Source organism: Bombus flavifrons, chromosome 14 (genome assembly GCF_040668555.2).
Source record: "Bombus flavifrons isolate JBK064 chromosome 14, iyBomFlav1_principal, whole genome shotgun sequence".
Taxonomy (NCBI): Eukaryota; Metazoa; Arthropoda; class Insecta; order Hymenoptera; family Apidae; genus Bombus; species Bombus flavifrons.
The window spans coordinates 1,091,292-1,115,946 of record NC_138455.1 but is presented as its reverse complement, the minus strand read 5'-3'; the positions used below and the strand labels follow the sequence as shown (position 1 = coordinate 1,115,946).

General features: G+C 37.8%; 1 protein-coding gene across 4 annotated transcripts in view; it reads left to right on the top strand.

Moving 5' to 3' along the window:
* Positions 1-24,655, top strand: part of LOC138186729 (furin-like protease 1) — a 223,781-nt gene that overhangs the window by 133,623 nt on the left and 65,503 nt on the right. The gene's annotated exons all lie outside the window — the stretch shown is intronic.

The following is a 24,655-nucleotide window of genomic DNA, read 5'->3' as shown; positions in this document are numbered from 1 at the left end:
ATTCTGTCCAATAGTTCTTCTTTCCCCTTTCCCACTCTTCTTTCTCTCTGGCTCTCTCTCTTTCCCTTTCCTCTTTCATTTCCCTATTCATCTGCTCCACTTGCATTTCGAATATACTTTTTATTTCCTTTATCATTGCCTCGAATCCTCTTTCCATTTTTTCCATCATTACCTCCATTCCTTTCTCCCTGGTTGGCGTCTCTTTTTCTGACAAGCTGTATTTATCCAATGTATTTTTGAAATCTGCCTTATTTCCCGCTTTACCCGTGTTCCTTGGTGTTCCTCTGTTTGTCGCCATCTGTCGTTTCCCTACCTTACCTTTTGCCGCGCTTCTGACTTCCTAACCTCTTCTCTTTTAGTTTTTCCTATTTGTATCCCTCTCTCGTTCCTGTCTTCTTTTCGCTTTTCTTCCACTTTCTCCTCATATGCTCACCCTTTATTTTCCCTTCTTCGTGTTACTTTGTGTTTCCTTCTCCTTTTTCTCTTCACACTTCACTTTTTCCACAGAGCTCTCCGTCCTCGTGTTACCCTCGCCCCGAACCAAACCGAAAGTCGTATTCTCTCTTGTGTATATTTAATAAATAGAATTAAGAGATAACGGAAAATGTAAAAGAATTCTATTTGAAGCGAAAACGCAAAAAGAGAAATGCAAAGTTCCAATTCTTTTGTTCAGCCAAAAACACAAGGGTATGAACAATTTCCCTTCGTGAAAGCTACCCTTGGCAAGACCTCCAACAATACTCGACGACATTAATTGGAACTAACGGACGATTTCAACCTCGTGTACCTTCGAAACCTGCCAGCAAGCTGAGACGCAAACTACAAAAAGAGTGGAAAGATTTTTCTAAGACTTTTTACTCGACTTTCGCTTGGAAACTAGATAACTGGAATCAAGTGAGTCACCATCTTATCCACGGTAACGTCACCTGGACTTTCGGTATCCATAGTCGAATGTTGCGACGACAACTTCTCGATAGTATCGGTAGTATCAAATACTTGCATCTTCATGCAAATCCTATCCGTTTCAACTCGATACCGCGACCGTTCCATTCGCTCGCCATAGCGAAACTTAGTCGCGATAAAAATCGAAACTGGATTTTCAAATCGACGACTATCGACGATCTGCTAGGAACCGAGTATTGTCCATGAAAAGACGAAGATCAGGATTGCAAAATAAATTAGATTTAAATTTAAGGAACGAGATTAGTAAAATAAGAACTAAAATATAAAAAATTAACAATACCTTAAAAATAGATTATTATTCGTTGCGAATCAACGTTGCAGCTTTAGAAATTATGTTTCATAACTCAAGAAACGTTGGTTCGGAGAAGTTGTAAACATTAATGACTGCTATCATCGGACTTGGCATGAAGCCTGTTATCGAAGTCCAACAGGTTATCGTGCCGCGTAAGAGATTCTCAGCAATTATCGTGGCCGCAACTTGTGTAATTATGTCTGACGTTCCACGGACTTCTACTACTTCCGTGGTATAAAGTTTCTATTATGATAAGCTCGTGCTACTTCGCTAAAACTTTCATCTTTTATTAGTTCGTGTTACTTAACATAAAACCTTTTACATTGTTTATACACGTGAACACCTGAGACATATATATAGATTATACACAGCTTCAAATTATTTTAATAATTATAAATTATCTAACTTCAAAATGTTACAAATTTCTGTTCATTCATTCATTCGGATTCTTTTGGCGTGTGAAAAATGTTACGTGCTGTTTTATTCACAAGAAACTTATTGGTTTCTATTTCCCGTGAAAAGTATTTGTAATGGAAAAAGATATCCGGAACATAAATAACAAAAAATATTTGCAACCGAAAAATGTTCCTGCAAATAAAATTTATATTAACACACAAAATTAACGAAATTTATAACTCTCCCTCCCCCCTCCCTTCCTCTCTCGACACTAGCAATTTTCAGTTTGAAATATTCGGTATCCAGTACTGCAAAGTATAACACTATTTATCAAATAAAAATATTTCTTTATACACATGTGTAGTATCGGGAATATTTACAATAAATGAATTGTACAGATGTTGATTAAACAGAAGAACGATGGTTGTTTAACGTGAACTAATGACAATGACGTGCTATAATCTAGACAACTCAATAGTTAATTCGCAACTCTCGTCACAAGGAATCCAACGCTCTCTCTCTCACGCGGACCACACTCTCACGACAACGCTAGCAACACTATCTCGACAACGTAACTCACTCTCTGACTTCTCGATTCACGCTCTCTGGCTTCTCCACTGATACTGACTGTTCTAGCATCCTTTTGACTTTTTTTAGGCCCACCACGCACGTGTTTCGCAAACACTCGTGGCCAGGGTCACGTAGGCCTTTTCTACGAAACTATTCAACTGAAGGACCGACGACACATTGATGGACCCGACGACGCCTCGGCTCTCGCGACATTGTTTATGGTTTACCCGATATGTTTTAGGCTTTTTGTCCACGATACTACACATGAATATTTGGAGTATTTTAAATTCTGTTGTTGAATTATTTGAAAAGAAACATAAAGAAATTTCATATTGGCGCGAAATGTCGAAAATGATACAGTTCAAAAATTTGGTTTTTCATCCTTCATATTGACACTTTTTTTACTACACAAATACACGTATGTGGCCATATAAATCACGGTTCGTATCCATCTATTATTTCGTTCAGAATAATCAATTTCTATTCCCTGGTGAATGTTCCTTGATGCAACATGAACAACGTGAAACCATAGTTATTTCGGTTATTACGTTCACGCTCGCGAACTCTAATCAGGTCTGACACATCACGTACTCGTTCTACTTAGAGCGCGAACTTTGCGGAAGCGTTGAACCGCTTAGCGGTCGCTTTTGCCTATCTTTGATGTCGATTTACGCACGATGCGAAGATATTGGCTTTGAACAACTGTCAAAAGTTTCCGTAATGTAATCCCCATAAACTTGGTGAATGGCGGCCGCCTGGTATTTTATAGAAGCAAACTCCTCATTGTTAACAGTTGCGACAAAATCTTTGCCGTGCGATCGCATATGAACTTTTGTTCTATTTGTTCGACAGGCGATAAAGCTTTCGAAACGATTGCAGAGCAATGTGAAAGATCGAGGAAAAAGGAAGATCGAGGCAACGCTAGAGCATTAGCTTCGTGTCGTGTAACGTTTTCAGAATTAAAAGTCTGTACTACTCTTAAAATTTATTTTCCACATTTATCCGAGTCGTGTTATCTATTATTACGTTGCTTTACAGAAGTTACGGTTATGTTAACAAAAGCGCTAAAAAGTTGGAAGTGCCAGATTTTCGATAGAATGACATGTTGAGAAGATTGATTTTTAAAAAATGTTTAAACTCATCTATTGTTAAAAAATAAAATTAGGTAACTGTCTACAATTACATTGAAACGATATGAAAGTCAGATGAAAAGTATAGCTTGTGAGAGCTGAATTAGTAAAGACTATTAATAAAAAAAAATTAATCTCTGTAATTAATTGATGGCAATTGCTAGATTAATAGATGGCAATTCCTTTTTATAAGGAGGTCCACATTTTATAATCAGCTCCACATGGTCTTTCCCACGATGGTCTGCAAACAAGCTTCACAAAGACAAAAACATTGATTCGCCTTCACCTTTATTTTTTCTTTCCATCTGTAGAATGCTTCAGTGATCCACATTGACCGATGCATCGATCACATTTTGGTTTAATGTAAAACGAAAGTCACGTACAATCATTTTTTAAAGTAAAACAATCCCTCTATTTATTCTAAAAAATGAAATATTTTCATTTGGTAAATGGGCTAAAACTGTCGCACGGTACTGTTTCCAATTCATTAGGATAAATGTGCACGAAATCAATCTAAAGTAGAACTCTAATTTACTTTTTCTCCAAATGCGAATATTGCTTTTATTCGACCATTTCAAGCAATTATATAATTAATTGACTTTTGGATTTCGAGTCCTTTAAATGAAACTGTACAAATTGAGATGTTCTATTTCCACGTGAATAACGAGCATTTTTAATGAATTCAAACATTCCCAGTGCACTCGTTACATCGACTAATTTCATGGCTTCGATTTTAATTCTGTGGAACACAATGGTGTAACATCAAAGAAAAGCCGGGGAATTGCGCCAGGGCTGGAAACGCATGACGCTCTAACGATCGATCGGTCGAAAGCTTGTCGAGATTCGTGAACGCGTTATACCGAAAAAAATTTCATATCTTTTGCCGTGCAGATCGGAAATCTCGAGCTAGCCAGCTTTTTCCCCTTTTTCCATGCGCTGTGTTATTTGTTAATTAAACGAGTTGATTATTTCTTGTTAGTACTGTTCTGTTAACTTATTTGCACAAACGAGAATAGAAACTGCGATATGTTCGTTTTACAAATTAAAAATTCGAATTGCCATATAAAATAAAAAGTGTTACTAATTATGAGCTCGGTATCGGAAAATTTTCAGTTTTATCATAAAATCATTGGGATATTCTATTGCAAAATAAAAATTAACTTTTGTATGTTATACTATTTCTTTTTAAGAAACATCTTTAATGCATTGAGATATTAACAGAGGAATATGTGAAAAATTTCAAGAGAATATTATATTATAACAATATTATAAAATTGTATTTATTTTATCCTCACCAATATTATATTATATTACATTAAGTATTACAATTGCAGTAAAAAAAGATGTAATAGCATTAAAAACAAAATATACATTAAACAATACCAGTATTAAACTATTACACGAATATTATAGTGGTATTGTAATGATGCTTTTAACATACATATTTATCAAAACATTTCTAGTAATAATCAGAAATTTTGAATTTTTATATTTAATACATATGATAATTCTTTTGATAAATATATATAATTTAGCAATCTACTAGATCAAAATATCGTTTCATGGAAAAATTTTGGAAACCGGAGTTGCACTTTTCATTATATTAAAAGGATTAATTTCCCTTTATGATTTCCAAAGTAAAGTAGCTATACGTTTCCGGAAAATTATATACATCGAAATTTTACCAAATCGTCTAGTGGATATTGATTCATTGGTCGCACGAAGTCTCGAAAATGGTGCGGTATCCAATAGCAAAGTTAATTTTTACGATTAATCAATACTCCTTCGTCAGAATTGTCTTGTTTTATTATCTTCCATGAACGAGATTAATGATTATGGTAAACGATAAAGTCCCTTGTTCGGTAAAATAATGCTTAATATAATACCAAATAATGAATTGGCAATTTATACCTCGATTCTAGTATGCAAAAATATTATACGACAAGAGTAAAATGAAAAACTTAATTATTTAAAAATAAATACTTGAATTAAAAAATAAACGATATTGAGCATTTAATAAAAGAAAAAAGTTTGAGAAAATAACATTACGAACCTATTTTTTCACGTAACGAAGAAAGGGAAAACAGTTTCAGAAATTCTACAGTTCGCGAAAGTCTCGACCGTGGAGGAAAACAAGGCTCGACCCTCGATTAAGTAGCTAGGGTAACGTTTAGGGGTTGTTACCCTGCGCTACGTCTTTACGACTCTTTCCCTCCGCCATGCTATTCTCGCGGATATTTCGCAAGGGCGAGGTCCCTACGAAACATGGTTAACCTAGCGGAAGATATTAGGTTCGCCGTGAAATTAGACCGCTGCCAGGGGTACACACCACTACCCCCTTACGAAAAATCGTAATAGAATCGGCCAGCCACGGTGAATGGGAAGGTTGAACGTTGAACACGGAATTTCTGCTCCCTCGGGTTTCGAGTTTCCCGAGTTTGTCTGGGTAACGTCGTGTAAAGTTCCGGCTTCCGCTGCTGAAAGCCTGAAGAAATATTTTCTTCAGCGACTTTCGGCGATTTCTTGAGTTATTTTGATATTTTCCGATAGTAAAGTAAATTCTTTATTCAGTGTCGATAATAAAGCGAAAAGATGTATCGACAACGAATTTGTGGAAATACAGATTATTATAAATTGTTAAATTATATTCTGTCAAAAGTAATAAAGAAAATATTCAAATATGTACATAGTTTTGAACGCTAATATCACACGTGTCAGAAGAGCGAAGAGAGGAGGAAGCGAATCGTCGATAAAGCAAAAGAAAAACCAAAATTCGTGGAAGAGTAAACGCAGTGAATGAACAAATGCGAGCCGTGGGGCAAACTGAAAAATCCATAGCGAGCGAAAGACCGCTGTGAAACATTAAACGGTGCGACGCCGTGCGGCATGGAGAGACGCGGTCCAGTGTCGTTTGAGATCTTTATGAACGTGCAGCATTCACCATCGGAATATTGGAACTTTAGTACCTAAATGTATCGCGTCGCCAATAATGCGCGCCGCTAATCAAAGCGATCTGGCTTGATAACCGCGCGAAGCATCAACTGGAACGAGGCTGCGATGAAATTTAAGCAAGCCTAAATATTGAAGTCACCGATGCTTTCAAAAGCTTGGATAAGTTTTAGAGCCATCGGCTGGGCGGAAATGTAACACAAAATCATGCGATTAGAAGGTATGGAAAGAGCTCAGAGAGGGTAGATCAGATAGCTGATTTCATCTGATTAACTTATTTGTATTTATGGATTTATCGACTAACTAACGAAATGTCTGTTTTCGACAAAAAGAAAAAAAAAGGAATGAAACGAAATGGATGTTTCACGGTTATTAGACGTCGATACCTTTCCCGTTGAATTCTGTTGAAGAGACGATTTAAAATAAATAAGTCAGAGAAATTGTGGGGAAAATGGAAATTTTCGATCGAAAATCTTGTTCTTTTTCCTTGGCTTTCTCTCTATCAACATTGTAAACTCGACCCAACGTGTCTTTTTTTCGTTTCTTTTATTTGTCGGTTGGTTGGTCTGTGTATGTGAGTTTTTTTTTCCTTTTGGCCTTTATCGATGGCTGCGCTTTAACTCGCTGGTCTTCTCGTGGATCGCTGGTCCGAAGCGTGTTTTGGAAGTTGTCACGATTATTCTTTTTTCCCGTTTCTTTTAGGCTAATTGTTTTTTGGGTAAACGGAAAACCGTGGTTTACTTTTCCCTCGCGGATTTCTCTACATTTACTCGTTGCTGACGACTTTGGCAAATGTTCTAGCGCAGTATAATTGGGTTTTCCGCGTGGCGGATTTTAAGCTAAGAATTAAAGAAACCAAATAGGTACTCGTATGTATGTATATAAAACGCACACTTGATATATAATCCATGGTTTTACAAGTTACATTTGCAAAAGTTACGAAACGAAAGGATGTCTGATACGTACTTTAATAATTAATTAGCAACACATACAACAGTGATTGCAGCATCAACAAAAAGTATATTTTTCATGTGACGTTTCAATAACTTTTATTCAATCGAACTCACTCAATTAAACCAAACCATTACACTAAAAGCGAAATCTCTCTATTTCTTTTACTATTTTTCAAATTTATCGATAACATTCCAAATATTCCTACTTGCCAAATTTAACAAATGCAATTAAACTCGTCTATTTAATGAAAACGACAGAAGTGAATCGCTTTTACTTTTTTATTGTCTGTAGGTTCTCGATAACATTGCAAAAATTGTATTTTTCTCTATACGAATGCTCTTAATTAACGAAAACTAAAGCAATGAAAGAAAAATATTCTAGCTTTATATTATTCGTCGTTTCTCAGTGGCATTCCGAATATTCGCATCTTGCAAATTTAAGTACTATTGCATTAATGTAAAAAAATCTGAAAGACATCGACTAACGGCATCGATATCGAGATATACAATAGACACAATGAAAGAAACGTTCATATACGCCAATGGATCTCGCCTGGGCAATCACACAGTTAGATAGCCACAGTTCTCCGTTTATGAACATGTCGGTACAAATATAATCGATGATGGCAGTAGCAGTCGACCACAACGAATGCTTCCGAGGCGTTGTTGCACACGTTCAAGCGTTAATGACCCTTCCATGCATCCATTGCCATTGTACAAACACATTTGTTGTATGACCGAGTCACGATGGCTTTGAAAGCAAATAGGGTGAACCGTTCATACACTGGTCGCGATAATTTTCGGGCCAAGTGGCCTCGTAAAGTAGCCCTAAGTGCCAGAAACGTCGACTCTCTCGAAATTCACTTTGCGACGAAAATAAAATTACGGGTATTTGAACGAGCTATTTTCTCTCGATAAATTTCTGATTACATTGGTCCGGCATTTATATTTTTCAAATTTTTTAAGCTCCATTATACGGCTAAAAGGTAGTTTCATTAAGATAACAAAGCCAACGATATAGACTGCAAACTTTTTAATTATTGATTACACCTACAGTGTATCAATTAAATCCGAAAATAGGAAACAACACAGAGTGAAAATTGTACAAGTATTCACTTCCATTTCAGTGAAAAAAGAAAGAAAAAAAAATATATGAATCCATTTGTATGTGTGGCTACGCCTATGATCTACAATCTGCAATATTTGTGGCTACAAAGCCATCGCTCGTCGCTTCTCTTCGTTTTATCGCGGGATTCCATTTCGAGGAACTAATGGGAGACGTTGGAAGGGAGGAAATGGGTGCACGATGGACCACGGACGCGGACCACCCTCCTTGCAGTTTTATTACGATCGTGGACCCACATTAACGCACCCTGGCCATCATTACGCGTTTCAGATCCTCCACACCCCGATGTCTGGTTCTCGTTTCTTCGCACTGTAGAAAGGATGCAATAAATCCGAGCTGTTAAGGGACGAATGATTCGAGCCGACCCTCGTATTGCCACGAACCTTATTATTTCCTTTCGGCTTCTGCAACGATATATTGTCTCGTGTGCTACGAAATTGAGCATTTCTTCCGTTATACGACTTGCGTTCCTTCCTTGATGCGGTCAGGAAATCTCAGATTATGTTTTCTGATAGATATATATTCAGCTATGAAAAAATACGGATAAATTAATCAACTAGGCATATGTTTATCTAAGAATTCACGAATTTCACGACAAGAACTTTAAAATAGATCGAAAATTTCATTTTCTACAGAATTTAAAATCGTCTGTGATATTTGATGGTCAAATCTTTTTATTTTTTGTCTCAAAACCAAGGGCCATTAACGCAATAACATCTGTCGTGTTAAACCATTAATATCATTCGCGAATTAAGAGCAAAAAAATACGTCTTACCGGTAAATCTCGACATCTTGCAAGAAATTTCGCCGGAAGGGAAGTCAATTACAGACGCTGTTGCATAATGTAACCTCGTCGAGTGGTAGAAACTGGGAGGAAACGCGTAGCTGTCTCTGTGTCAAACTTCCTCTCAGAGAGAAGAGAAGAGGAAAGGAGGTGGAATTTCAAGGGGTAAAATTAACGTGCCCCGGTGTGCTATCATTTCGCAGTCCTGTTCCGTCCCGTGTAATTTCGTCGGTGTACGCTTTTACGTCCTTCGAATCCCGACACCGTAAACATGGCCGTCCAACCAGCGGCAGTTCTTTTACGATTGCGGGAGTAATGGCCAACGCGACTTTCGCATCTCTGGCAATTTCCGACTGCGACCCAGCCAACGACTGATTTAAATTAGCGTCTCTTCTCTATCCTTTCATCGTTATCACCAGCCTTTTTCGCTGATACTGCCATTGTACTTGAATCGTCGCATTCCTACTTCGCTTCTAAATCACTACGAAATAGTCGTCTCGTATAAAGAATGTTTCGAATTTTAAGTACCAAGTTGATACACGTTCGAGAGATTAAATGGACGAAAAAAGTCGCGCGAATCTACATCTTAAAATGATTTACGTTATTCACGCAATCCACGTCGAATGAAATCTCTTTATATGGAAAATCTTGACCATTTTCTCCTCTCCTTTATACCTACGTCAAATATAATACTTTCAGCAAAAGAAGTAAGAGGAAAATGAAACAGACAAATTTACACGTAGTTCAATGAAAATTGCACGCTCCAAAAAACGCTGTCGAGAATCGAATGCAGTTTCGTTTCGTGTTATTTTTCAAATTTACGTTTACCGCGGAGTGGCGGGCGGGCCCGGCTTAATTAAAAGCAGCGTGAGCGTGGTGCGCATCGCTCGCTTTTACACGCGAGCTCGCGGTTTAATTAATTCACCGAGGTTAAGGCTGCGCGGCGTTATTCGAAGCAAATATTTCGGAAACAGCTAGGCGAATCTCTCCTAAGCGCGACGTATCATTACGTGCGCGTTTATATTGAATCAGTGATAATCTCGAGCGGAAAGGACGCCGCGATGCCGCGATGCCGCGACGCCGCCGGCCTTCATCCGTATCTCTCGGCTTCGTAATTATGAAAATGAGCTTCGAGTAATTACCCTGAATTGTTATTCAGGCTATTTTCGATTCAGCGACAAATGCTCCAGGCACTTTGTCGCAAATCAAACTCGGAATATCACCGATTTTCTTGCCACAGTTCTAAAACTACGTCTTATCGCTTTTATCTGATAATTTGATTGAAATATAACGAAGCGAACTTCGTAACGCGAGCCGATAAAATTGTAACTTAATTTGAATTCGACCCAATATCACATACAATTTCAATCATCGAATTCCCTTAAAAAGAAAAATGGCCTACTTTCATCTTACGCAAACAAGATCCATGCTTCGCAACCAATCTCCACAAAGCCAAAATCTCGCGAAACTTGACATACATACGAAACAGACGTATTTACCTCGCAGGGAAACAGCCACGCTCAATCGCGAGCTTACACGGAACGAGCAGACGCCGAACAGAAGCTCACCTATGCACGAAAGCGTGCACAGACGGTTGTTGCACGCGCTAAAATAACGCGTTGCCACTTTTGAACAAAGCAAACTCGGTAGAATAATTCTTTCCCAGCGGGCCAAATAGCAAGCGCGATTAATCGAAAACAAGACTACTGAAAAAACAAAGCTTTCTTGGTACTTATTGTTGGTGCGCACAAAGCCCGTCTCGTTGCCCTTCCGCTAATAACAAAAACAGCAACGCGGTACTCTACTGTTTCGCTTGCGAAACAGCGAGTTACACGCGATAATTGCGAGCTGACGCACCACTGTTTAGCGACTCGGTCTCTGCAAGTGCTGGGGCGGACGTAGCAAATGTCGCGAGATAAACGGGAGAGGCAAACGAAGAAACATCTTTGCCGCGTTGTAATCTGTTGACATTTCCAAAAAACTGAAGGAGAGAAGGAATTTTTGCTAGCAATGGATAATGTTTTAAAATTGACGCTAACTTTTATTGCAATGGAAACATAATTCCAAGGTATCGAATAAAATAACGAAGAGATAGTCACATAACGACATAATCACAAAAAGCAGTTTCGCACAAAACGCTTTATTCCTAGTTTAGTTTTATGCACTTTTATTCTTGATTCTGTATGAAGCACGGTCTGTCCATGGGGCTCGTTATCGCCGTTGTTCCATGGTCGTTGCCGTCGATCGCAGACATTTTTTACACAGTATTCGATAATGGAAAATCAATGGAGCATCGATACGTACACGGTTCGTTTGCAAACGCGCTGTAATTGGCCGCCGCTAACGCGAAATCGATGGTTGCATGTATTCTTCGCGACGGTCGAGTTTCGAAATCCATCGTAGCTACACGACAATCGCGACCGTGTACATTAGCCAATCTCTCGACAATCGTAAGTTGCTGCAAACGATCGTCGATACGTTTCTTGTACATGTCCGATGAATTTTCAGTGATTAGATCTCTGAGATTGGGTATCTGTTAATCCTTTGGATTATCCGTGTCATAGACAAAATAATAGGCGACGAGGAACGGAAAATCTTAAGGATTTGGGAGCCAATATTTAATATCCTGCCAGAATAAAAAAAATTTCTTTTTTAAATTTTGAATATAAAATTAGCAGGAAGTTTCGTTGTTCGGAAATGTACATCGTTTATCAACGATGGTAGTATGAGAGGTGAAACAACGTTATCGAGGAACATAGACATAAGCGTCCAGAAACATGTGTATGCAAGAGGAAACGAGAATAGAGGGTACACATAATCATGAGTATAATTACCGTGAGTAGGCATTAAGCTCGATAGTTCCTGCTATGATAGGCTTTCAGAATTAATACAATACAACTAAGCGGCAGGATCTTCTGATTGGACCAGAATATCTCCATGATATGATTTTCGGATCACGGTTATTGCAATTACATAACTACCTACCGAACTCACAGATAGTTCAGGCTTTAGTTTGTTTCATCGCGTGGGTAGATATATATCTCGTTATATGTGGGTGTACTTAATACGAATCGAAGATTAACCAGATTTTCTAAATATAGAATTGCACCTTACCAGTCGCTTTCAATAATAAAACGAGTTATCAACTTATTCATTCTATCCTATCTCTGTTCTAATAGATCAATTACAAAATATGAAATACTCAAATATTATTCTACTAATTTATTTAATTTCATAATTGCAACGCACGATCTCTGCCTCTACATGGAAAAACGGAAAGATTTGCCGGTAATTTTTCACAAATAGGTCGCGTCTCATTCGACCTGGCTACACGAATAAGCGAATTTAGGCAGATCGCTTTCCTTTAACCGTATACGTGGCATCGTTACAGCAGCCATTAGGCGGGCATAATATTCGCTAGCTACTGCACACCGCCCATAAATTTTGTCCACGTACGTGCATGTATCCTAGGCGTGTCTGCTCTCCGTGAGCGGACACCGAGAACGACCAGAGAACGTTTGTGAACGTCAGCGGATTTACGAATGTCTATTCAAACGATCAGTGTATGATCTTGCAGTGATCCTCGTTAATTGCAATTTGCTCATATATCCCGTAAGCCCTTGCATTTTTATCGATTAGTTTCGCGTATTTTATTCGACGCTACAAAAGTCACTTGGATCGATAATCACCAATTAACGAGTTGGTGAAAGATCACAATATTTTTACCAATCCTACCGTCTCGATACAATAAATACGTTCACATAATACGGGCAGGAGAATGGCTGCTTTGAAATATTATACTTTATTCAAAGCGGATATCTCAATCGGTTGCCAAAATACGCGGTTTCAAAATGGGACGTTTGAACTGCACGCGAGAGGTAAATAGCAGTCGAAATACCTGGAGATGCGGTGACCTACATTTTTTCTTGGTAATGCGTACACCAGACAGTAATGGTAGTAAGAAAGCTTTGAATCAGCATCTATCACTGACCATCGTGCAGATGTTTAGCCTATCGTAAATCAGTAACAAGATACGAGAGAGTGAGAGATCCGAGCGTGCACGTAAGACAACGACAGTGAATTATCCAAAATCATGTTTCGTTTAAAACGATATCTGTGGAAGGGAAAATCTTATCGATATAAACAAAAAGTGATCTTGAGATGGGAGAATCCTCGCTTATAATCATGTTAGTCACGTTGATCGAATCGGAATACTTAGGTCTCAAATTACAATTGCTTGAAGTTTTTGAAATTTTGGCATCAATCTATTTTGTATTCTTGTACATGTTTTGTAATTTAATTTGTGTCGGAAATATAATTTGTATCGATTTTGCGAAATACTGTTGGTATCACTAGTAATGATGATACTAATAATATTGTTTAAGGAGAATTGGGGAGATTGGATATTCAACGCAAGTTTCGAAAATTATGTTGTAGTTTATTAATATACTGGCGTGTTTAATATCGAATTAATTTGAATCGAAATATGCATATTTGATGAAGATGCGCATTAAAAATTAATTAGTTTGCATATTTAGCATTACATATTTAGTTAGAGCAGAAATTATTACGTGCAACTTTACGTTTGCAATTTCCCAACTTTTGTAGTTAAAGGAAATATTAATTAACGATCATTAGTGAAACTAATTGTACCATAAGGGTAAATAATGAATAATTTATCGAATAGAATTAAATAAGGCAAAATTCTCAACTTCAATAATATTCGTGCGAAATACTTTATCTCAATATTTATACACACTTTAAGATAAATTTATATTTCTTACTTTAAATTGTATATTCAATATTCTTATTTTATCAAAAACAACGATCATATTCCAGCATCTTTTGCCCTAATTTTGCACACAATATATATGTTATATTATTACACATCGAGTAAGCACGTTAAGAGAAAGTTCTTTCTCGTATTTCAGGTGAGTGGGACAACTTGCTTGACAAACCAATGAATTCTGATTGCGGCCCAAGTTCTACGAAAGTAAGTAGGATAAAAGCATGACCACGAGAGTTCTTCGGATACTCTTTGGACAAGCAGTGTCGCGAGCATTACATTTCAGCTAACTAGTTTCAGGCGGAAAGTTTCCGAGGAAGTAATTCTATCAAGGATAGACAAGCGAGGAAACTCGTGTGCACTTTTCCAATAGCGTTTAAACTACTTGCCCCTTTGTATTCTTTAATTCTCGTTTGCAGCCTTGTGTCGCTTTTTAACGATGAAGATTATCCAATAAAATTTCATAACGTCATATAATTTTCCTTTTCGTCGTTAGCAATATTATTCGAAACTTACTCCTGGCGAAAGTTAGACAACTTTTAAATTAAAAATCGGTGGCGAATATGTTGAGAAGCTTATAGTAGTTTGTCGTTATTTTTTCTTATAAATGTCCACTATAAGGCTATTGTTTTCCTGTTGTGTATGTGTGATTTATTCGTGTAACATTCTTTTAAACTATTAATGTCTAGATTTCAAGATCTCAAGATTTCAAGAGATTGCTATGAATATTGGAATATTTTCCTCATAATCAAACAACATTCCGTTTATAGAGAGTTAATTGGCCTGGGCTAGAACAAAGTAGTCTGAAACTACTTTGATATGGAGATAGAGTTCATTTGTTTCTCTTAAAAGGATGGGCTCGCACCTAAAGCTTCTGTTATTATTTTTAAAGCGGAGCTGTATTCATTTGCTAATTTATTATAATGTAGGTCGAACGGTAGATTCAGATATATTTGATCCAATTACTATTTTTAGTGTGTTTAGACGTGAATTACATCAATTTTTAAGTTAATCGATTTCAATTTATTCTTTTGTAACATTCCAATATATTTTTTATATCATTATAATATATATTAAGATAGAAACATAAATACCGAATAATTTTTGGTTCGTTGGATGATCTAACGAAGTTAAACTTTCGCAAAAATTTCGCTTGGAACTTAATTTGGCGTGGCCGTACGATACTTGGCGTAAATCAGGCTGATTTATGTTCCGAAATAATGGGAGCCAAAGAAAATGAAACACGATGGTAAGACGATGGTTAATAAGGTAAAGATAATAGGTCGCTTCATTTAATTATACTTTCCATTAAAACAACATCTTATACCCTTGTAATGTTGCAATCTGAACCGGACATAACGAAGACCAACGAATACTAATTGGCCAAAACAACGCCTACTTATACATGTTCATACTACTTCGAGGATCAATCGAACGTTTTAAAATGCTTCCACTTTTTAAATTACAATATGAAATAAATTGATAATACCTCGAATTCTTTCTCTTGATTTTTAAATACGTATAAATCCACGTTAGCAGAACTTTTCGGGAATAGTTCCTATATGAAACGTATTATACTTTGTGCTTGTAACTTGAATGTAATATAGTATTATGAAAAGAGATGTCGAAATTACAAACGAGTATTTCATTGCGAGTGGTCTCGAAAACGCGGGAAAAGGTTGCTTCGCTGCGTTTATGAATTTCATGTCGCGATACAACAATAATCACGAATTCAACAGCGTTGCCTGCGAGCAAAGAAAAGCGAGGTCACGTTTGTCCGCCCTTTGTACACCCCCATAAAGCATTGTCACTGGCAAGACCAGAATCCCTTCCGAGGCGAATGCCGTTGACAAGGACATATTCGTATTATTGCTCGGCTGAGGAAAGCGGTGTCCCAGCGTCCACGAATTTTCGATGTGTTCTGTTTCACGGTACAAAGAGACTTCCGGTGATCGATGGCTGAAAGGTGTTTCCAAGAATGGGACAAAGAAGCGGGTTTCTACGATAGGTTCCACCTGAGATACGTACAAATGAATTCTGTTCAATTATCGAACATCTTTTTAATTTTTTGCTTTGCCTGGTACAGAACCTTAATATTGAAGATCGCACTACGATACAAAATGATACCTTGTTCATCTATTCTTCTAGATCGTATCCATCTTTTAAGGCGAAAAAATATGTTTTATGCAGTTTTAGTAGTGGTATAATTGAAAGAAACGTTGTATTTAGTTTAACTAATATGACTGCAAAGAGATAATATATTTTTACGAGCTTGGTAAAATATGATGACTCTAGGAATTAGTTTATGAAGCGAAGTAGTTTATTAGGATTTAGTTTATTATGGATCAGAAGAATGTAAATAGACACGAAAAAGAAGAAAATGTGCGTGATTATTTAAAAATTTTTCTTGTATTTCGGCCAATCATTAAACTGAAACCTTTGTTCCTGTAGATTTTTTATTATTGATATCTTTGGAACAGAAACAGTCGTCTGGAAAGTTATAAACATTCCATTGTGATACTCGATCGTTATGGCATGGCGTGTTAACGTATTTGAATACAAAGTTCTACAAAAGTGATTCTATCTGACATCTACCCACGATTTCCAACATTTAGCCATCCTTTATTGCCAAGAATACTCAAATTTTCCCATTATTTTCCGAAATCCTAACAAATCCCAATATAGAATAACATAAAACGCTAAGGCTATCAGCTTAATAGCTCCATTCACCCATCTCACAATGAACAATTCCACGCCCTTTGATTTCTAAACAAGAGCTTCGATTTTTCCGCTATTCTTCTGATACATTCGCACATCGACCCTGTACACGTCGCAGGGAGAAGATTAATCTTTCCAAAGGAAAAAGTGCCGAAGCGGCAACAGCGTTCTTCACTCCATAAAGCAACTCGTTCACGACACGCAGAGAGAAAAACGAAGAGAGAAAGAAAATGGGTGAAGGAAAGAAACAAACGTCATTGAAAGTAATCGCGTCCAAATCGTGTCAGAGTCGCATAGTTCACCGCGCCACCGAAGCAGAGGTGCATTTGCATAAAAGCGAAGAAACAAGCCAAACACAATTCAACTGTTTCGCCGCACACCAGGGGGAATCAGAGATCAATCACGGTTCGGAAATATGAGGGTTGCATTTTAGAACGAACTTTGTTGCTGTTGCGACCGAACCATAGCGAGATTTTCAATTACCGCGAATTTTTCAATTGCCATCGTTTCCGTCAACGTTCTAAAATCGAGAAAATTAAATACTAAGCGAATTAAGATTGGTAACCAACGACATGACGAACTACGTCCTCTTCTAAATTATAAATAACGGCTGATATAGAATTACGCCATGTTTGGGAACCAGAAGCTGGATTTAATAACTAAACACAGAATGCTGACTACTTCTGTTTTTCAATTGTAATTGGCATTTACACAATGTTGCATCTATGAAAGATTTCCCAAACTCTAATCGAATTTGAACCGATGTAAAATTCTTAATAGCCTGGAAAGTCTAGCGATGAAATTGCGCGTTTCAGCAAACAAATTGCGTGAGCGCTTTAGAGGTTGAACAATGCGTCGCGTTTTCGTTTTTATCGTGGATTCAATGATAAAGAGGTACGTTTAGAGAGGTAGTTTACAATGGACGTGATGAAAAACAGGGTTCGCGCGACTGCGCCAAGCTTAGAATTTTCCTCTTATTCGTCACGTGGCTGCGCTTGTTAACCCCTTTACAAGCGACTGCTATTTCGCGGCGATCATTTCTGCAAACCGGCGGGTTTGTCGCAAAATAGAAGGGCGCAGAAGACCAAGGAAGTCGTTTCGAAACTGATGAAATTCGCTTTACAGCTTGTTGGCTTGCCCCCTACTTCTCGCCAGATTTCTCTTTTCGTCGAGGCTTTGCGAATTTCAAGAAAGAGAATCGCGTACGATAATAATTAATATAACGTGATTTCATCTTGAAGCATTGAGCCGAGTAAGTTCGTTCGCGGTTTTTCAAAAGAGTGTCGAGAGTTGCTATTTTTTATATTTAAATCCCTCGATACAACGGTGTATAGTAATCGAGAATTTTGTTTTCAAATCTTATTTATTCGACAAGAATCAATAAAAATTTATACAACTTTCTGAAAAAATACTAAATTTACGTAAATGACGATTACTCCTATTATTCTACTTCAAATTTCACTATATGTATAAACGATCAAAAGAAATGATCCATTATCTTTTAATGGAGCGTTACACAAGCCGAAAATTATTGGCACTTGTGCAAAGGCTCGAATCGCAATAGAAAAGTTTTAACGAAAGCGTATCGTACCCTTTACATCGACGTAATCCCTCTCGCAACACCTGCAGCGCACCGCATTATCGCGCGTCCCATAAATCGTAGTACTCTTACGCGTCAGTGGGCTCGATTTAATACGGCCAATTTTGCCAGTACAATGGAATGCTGGAATCGCGACGTGGTGAACCTTCGAGTTTCGCACAGCAAGCCATTCAGATACGACCGCTGTTCGGGCGGGAAAATCGCGCGTGATCCTGCGCTACATCGATCAAAATGCCAGCCAAGTGACTGGACACCTCAGTTGGACTTTAATTAAAGTCCGTTAACGAACATATAGAGCGTAAGACGTCGCTAACTTCCGGTCTGTCCTCGACTTCAAGGTGCTCTTAATTTCGACTCGGGAGTTGAAAGCTTGATGCTGGAAGTGTTATTGAAATTAGGAACCGCTCGTACTCTTAGTGACAGTTTCGAGTTGGATTGACCAAGTCCCAAGTTTGAACTGCAAACTACTTTGCTCGTATTTTGTCTCGAACGTCGAACATTGAGCTATATTGCATACATTGAACTTGGATTTAATTTATATAGATTTATACAATGGAGATAAGTTAAATGGATTCTGTCCATTTCCTGGGGCAAATATTAATTGAAAGGTGCATGTGACTTCTCATTTTTGCGCGTTAGGCAATAATCCATGGAGATTCGTTATCCATGTCGAAATCGTTCTAAGGCCAATTTCAAAGTGTTCGCTACATGAAATTTTCGCTACAGAACGGCTAGTCGGATGATTTCCAGTTTCATCATTATTTTTCGTCATCGAGTGCATACCTTTCTCTTGTGAAAACAGTGAAATGTATTGGTTGGTTTTTCTGGGAAACCGGAACGAGGCAAGCTCATCGTTATTCCCAGACGCTTGGACCGGCTCGGTGGATCTGGCCGCGTACAGGATGAAAAGGAAACAAGCTGCACAGGACAGGAAACGCGATCGAGCCAGGATTGCGGAGGGCAAAATCAAATTCGTTGTGTGCGAAGTAAGCGCTTTAGGAAGTGGCGGTCGGTGTACTCGGTTGGGTCAGACATGCACTCGATGTCGGTGCATCTATTGCAGTCCTGTTCAAGCGCGACGAACGTACGAACGTCCGTGTCAAAACGACGCCCCTTGTCCGCTTGGAATGGTCAAGTGTGTGCTTACACCGGGTCACCAGGGAATTATCGATAATTATTGGTAATGCCGGTGATGAGACGTCCGTCGCAGATGGCATCCAATGCTTTCGAATCGAAGCTTCTTTAGTTTCCTAGATAGCCACGACTGGTGTTAGCAACAGCATGTTTTTCTGATGATAATAGTTAGGTGCCAATATAATGAAAATATAATATGGATTTTATTTAGACATTAAGTTAAGAATATGAAATATACAAGTATTCGGATACTTGTAGGCATCTTTTATACATAGATCTTTCAAATACTTTCGCGAGTTCGTGTAGAAAGGTAGAATACTGTTTCATTTTCGCAGCGAATAATAAAACAACACAATCCGTTAACGTAAGCGTTAAACAATTATTTAAAGAAATTACGATATTTCGCCCTGTTATCTAATGTCGTAAATTATTCTACGTTGTTCGAATATTGTCCTTCCGAAAGCGTTAGGGCAAAAGATAACATGGGTATCCCGTTGGACGAATCAAAACAGAGCCAAGTGTTCATCTCTTGTCACACAATAGATGTGAAAGTTCAAACCACTTTATCGTACAAATAACGGAAGGGAACACAGTTTCTAACAAAGTATGAAATTTAAAACTATTGAACTATTTAAAACTATTGAAATAGAGCATTCGTGACTGTAAATGACTAAAACTGAATAAATTTCGCGCGAAGAATTATACGATAGAGCGATATTAAAGTAAATTATGATAATGAGCGATTACGATTAACGCACGGTCTGTAAAATTATCCTTAAACCAAAATTTCCTGAAACGGACGTTATACGACAGAAAAGAAACGAATCTCAATTATGCAAATTTAAAAACAGATGTAATACAGTGATAATAAATATTGATATTAATCAATGGTCTAATATATAATTAAAATTGAATACACAGTATCGAGGTTTACTCGCTACCTTCTCCAGGTCATAAATAAGCCAACTTTAATAACTGAATTAAATGATCATAAGCGTCGAGCGTGTCAAACATGTTCGTGAGATTATTCCCTTCGGGAATACGTGGTTTTTATCTATTTGTGCAGTGGACACCAGTCATTATCCTAAAAGACGCAGCACAGGTGCCACTATCCGCCTCATTCGTCATTCCCCGTTTTAATGGCTTGTCCTATACTTTGCCCATTTGCATAATACCGGCCGCGGGGCTTTTTTTCACGTCAGACTGCTCCTGAAAAATTGCGAATCTGCTTAATGCAGCGGTCTAGTCTGCCTGCTGATAAAGATTGCCTCGTGTAAACTACAAACATGCAGAAATAGTAGAATAAAATATAATGCTTCGTAACTTATCCTCTCGGATCTCTTCTTTTCTTAGCAAGTTCGAAACCGGGTTTCGAATCCAGTTGGTACATAGTTTCACGATATGCGATACCACATGTGGAATACAAAACGCAAATTGTCCTGTATCGACGAGATAAAGCTGAAACTCGATACTATTTGCGATCACAAACTAAACGTCATAGAACATCGAATATACTTATAACAACCGAACAACTCAAAAGCGGCAATCGAAGTCGGACAACATTCGATTCTGTCATGCGAGCTCGATCAGATTAGTAGAGAATCGACCTCAAAAAGGCTTTAATCATTCAACGACAAATTAAATGGCGCACTGGAATATCTCACCGTGAAAGGAACAATCACAATACCTATCCTGCGACATTATCGTTAATCAGTTTAGTTAACTGTTTCCAGGTAAATCAATGACGTCTGATAAATAATGAGACTATCTAATATCGGGCAACGAGTAGGCGATGTCGCGCCACGCCGCGGCGTTGTATCAACTTCTGTGATTAAATGGTAAATTGATCATCGTAATCCGCGACTATTCGGTCCAGTAAGCGAGCTATGTACTCGATATCGATTGCATTAATGTCGCGGTGGTGTTTCGCGATTACAGTTGCCTGGGTTTCGGTATGGGCTCGGCTCGACCGTATCCACCTATATCACCTGCAAACTCGGTCAAACTCGTTTGCATCAAAGGATTCGTTCGATTTGCTGGATAGAAAGCATGGAAATCTCGAGCCTTGACGAAAATTATTGTCGAGTTGCCTCGATTGTATCTCGTACTGTGGCTCGATATTGCGTTCTATTCATTTCGTTGTATAGAAAAGTTAATGAAACTCCCACGACCGGTTCCAGTTGTTTTACGGACAGAGGTCTTTTCTGTTTTCCTATCTAGTTTCCAGTCCTATTTTGCTGTACAGCCTGTACTAGAGAAATTGTTGTCTGCTTGTTTTTATGTTACCTTCAAAGAGCGACTGGATTTGCGAAATCGAAGCGAGAAGTGGAATAAAATTGCAAATGGTTAACTCGAAAGAGCGTAAAAATTTCCCTTTTTCTTCAACTCGAATACTCCCGACCTTTTTGCGTACATTTTTCAAAATAACTTTGCTCTTGTTTATTTGGAATACCTTCTAGTTAAAAAAAGATTGCGGAGATTAAGGAAACTGAAAATCCAGACGAAAAAGTAATGCGAGAAATCGGTGAAAATGTTTAAAATATAAATCGTCGGCAAAACCAAGTGCTTCTCTATTTTTCTGATTTCCTTGCAGTGCAGTGGGACAGACAGGAAAACGTTAAGCAAAGGATCGACCCGCTTTACTTTCGGGATTGCAGGATACAAAGAGCGATACTCTTTGATTCGTTACTGTCACTTCTTCACTGTAATCTCCTCACTAGTAAGAACGAGGCTGCCCAAGCTGGATCAAAAACTTGGAAGAACGAATTCCTATCAACGATAAAAGGGAAATAATTGTGAAATGATAAAGCGATAACGAATGAATGATTGCTAGTACGAACGATTGTAATTCCTTTCAGTTTTTACACAGTAATTTTCTATTTTCAATAATTCCTTTATTTTGAAAATTTCAGTTTCGAAAGATTCAGTTTTCTTTCCTTGTTTTCAGTTGGAATAATTCGTTCAAAATTTTTCTTAACTATATGGGAGAACAAGGTTGTCTGTATTGTTCCTTATTTCCTTATTTCCCAGAGTGGTTTAAAACGAAAACATAAGATAGATATTAAATATGAAGCACGAATGCGCAATTATGATTATCGAACGTCGGGAACATAGCAGATGTGGATTATGTAAATCGCGATGTTACTTGACGATCTATCTCGATGCTGTACATCGATCCAAACTCGATTACGACGCTTTTAACTTGCGTATGATTTCGAGATGATGTTGCAACTAGAACGATAATCTTCTAATATCATTTTACAAAGTATATTTTTCACATCTTTGCTACATCGTTTACCAAGGAAGGAAATTTGTTTCAATCCTCAAAAAAAGATATCCTTTTTCTTGCGAAGATGCGCGTTCTTCGAGTCGTATTAATGCCGTCGAACGATCGAGAATTTTTACAACCCCGTAAACGGTTCGAGGAATATTGCGGAAACGCATAAGCCAAAATTGCACGGCAATCCGATTAGCTTCGTTCCACGGACTTTCACGAGGCAGCGATTTTAACTTAAAGAAAGCAGACTAATGTTTAGGGGTAGAGAAAAGGAAGTTGATTTAAATTCTTAATGATGCGGACTTGCATCAGAAGAAATTCAGCTTCAGAAATGAAGCTTAAATTAAGAAACACGTAATTTAGATGACGCACAATTGAGGATTTCATCCCGAAGGACAAATTCCTCAATTTCAATGATTTTTAATATATTAAATTGCCCGAAATTTTTCTTTCGTTTTATAAGGAAATAATAGACGTACAATGTTTTTTGTTTTATATTAGTTTATTGAATTATGCACGAACACAGTAATAGAAATAGAACGAAATGGATCATACCTAATTCAATAAAATAATATAAAACAGAAATTGTTGTTCATCTATTATCACCTTATGAAACGAAAGAAACTTTTCGGACAACCTAATACTACAGAAGATGTATTGTATTCGTTAGACTCGCTTACGTACTCGTTAAAATACGCTTGCAGAAAATTACCAAATCACTTGAATACGATGAATAATCATTTGCCAAAGTTTAGTTTACAGTGAAATTCAAATCAAACAATCGAATCATCGTTTCAGTCGTCTAAAATCTAAAACTTACTTTGTCCAAAGAATTGTGCATCTTATAGCAAAATGGAACGTTGGACATTAAATTAGCGAAGTTTTCGCTTCTTTGGCTCGGAGTTGATCCTTTTGAAACGAAACTAAACTCGTTGCAATAAACGAAACAGTAGGAGTTAGTTGCTCTGCGATCGGCGCTGCTTAAAGTCGCGCGCCCATTGAAATTGAATATTCCGTGCGTTGAAAATCGGTGATTACTAGGAGCTCCGTTTCGGGAGAAAGATTTACGCGATGGGCATGACCGCGAATCCATCGTGGAATTTGGACTTCTGCCAAACGCTTTGCGGACCTCGTATTTCAGATCTTTACTCCGTCTTTGGGGCTCCTTTTTTAATACGTGCAAAACGTTCTTATCTTGATTAATTGGATTCCTCGCGTAACATTGAAATTTAAAGGAACAGAGTTCCTCGAGCGGCTAAACACATACGCGGAAATTTGCGAAGGAGTGAGAATTATACTCTAGAAAAGGGTAAGAGAAAAGAAGAATTTCGGCAGAAACTTGACACGGATAAAACTTCCCCTTTGTTCGATGTTTCGTTTTTAACAAACGATCTTGATGCGGTAGTTTTCTGTGTTTCTATGTTTCATTTCTGCGACTCACGATATTCAACTAAAAATTCTTGGGTGAAATTGGTCGAGATTTTTGGATCGCAGCATCAACTTGCAAAGCGAATTTAAAGCCAACTCGGGGTCTCTTCGACTGTGTATTCTCGCCAACACTCGCGTAGCTTTTCACTACACGCGACCACGTCTTTGTATGCAAGATACTACCTAGTATCCCGGAAGTTGATCTCTGGACATGGTCGCCAGGAAATGTCTCCTTGCATTGCTGCCCGGAACTAGGCTTTGATTGTTAGACCTTCCTTCTCGAATTTATCGCGCGATGATCTCGAAAATGTTTCGAAGCTTTGCTATAGTCCTTCTTACATATTCTTCTTTTCAACGAACTTTGAAAATAAATACTCCTCTCTTCGACGTCCTAAATAACTCTCGTTTTTGGTCATTTCGATGAACTATTTGAAAAAATTTAAGGAATATCATTGGAAGTCGGTTCTTTAATTTTACTTTACGTACAGTACACGTATAAAATTCTTACAATTATATGTATATACACAAACCTAACATCCTCGCTCCTAA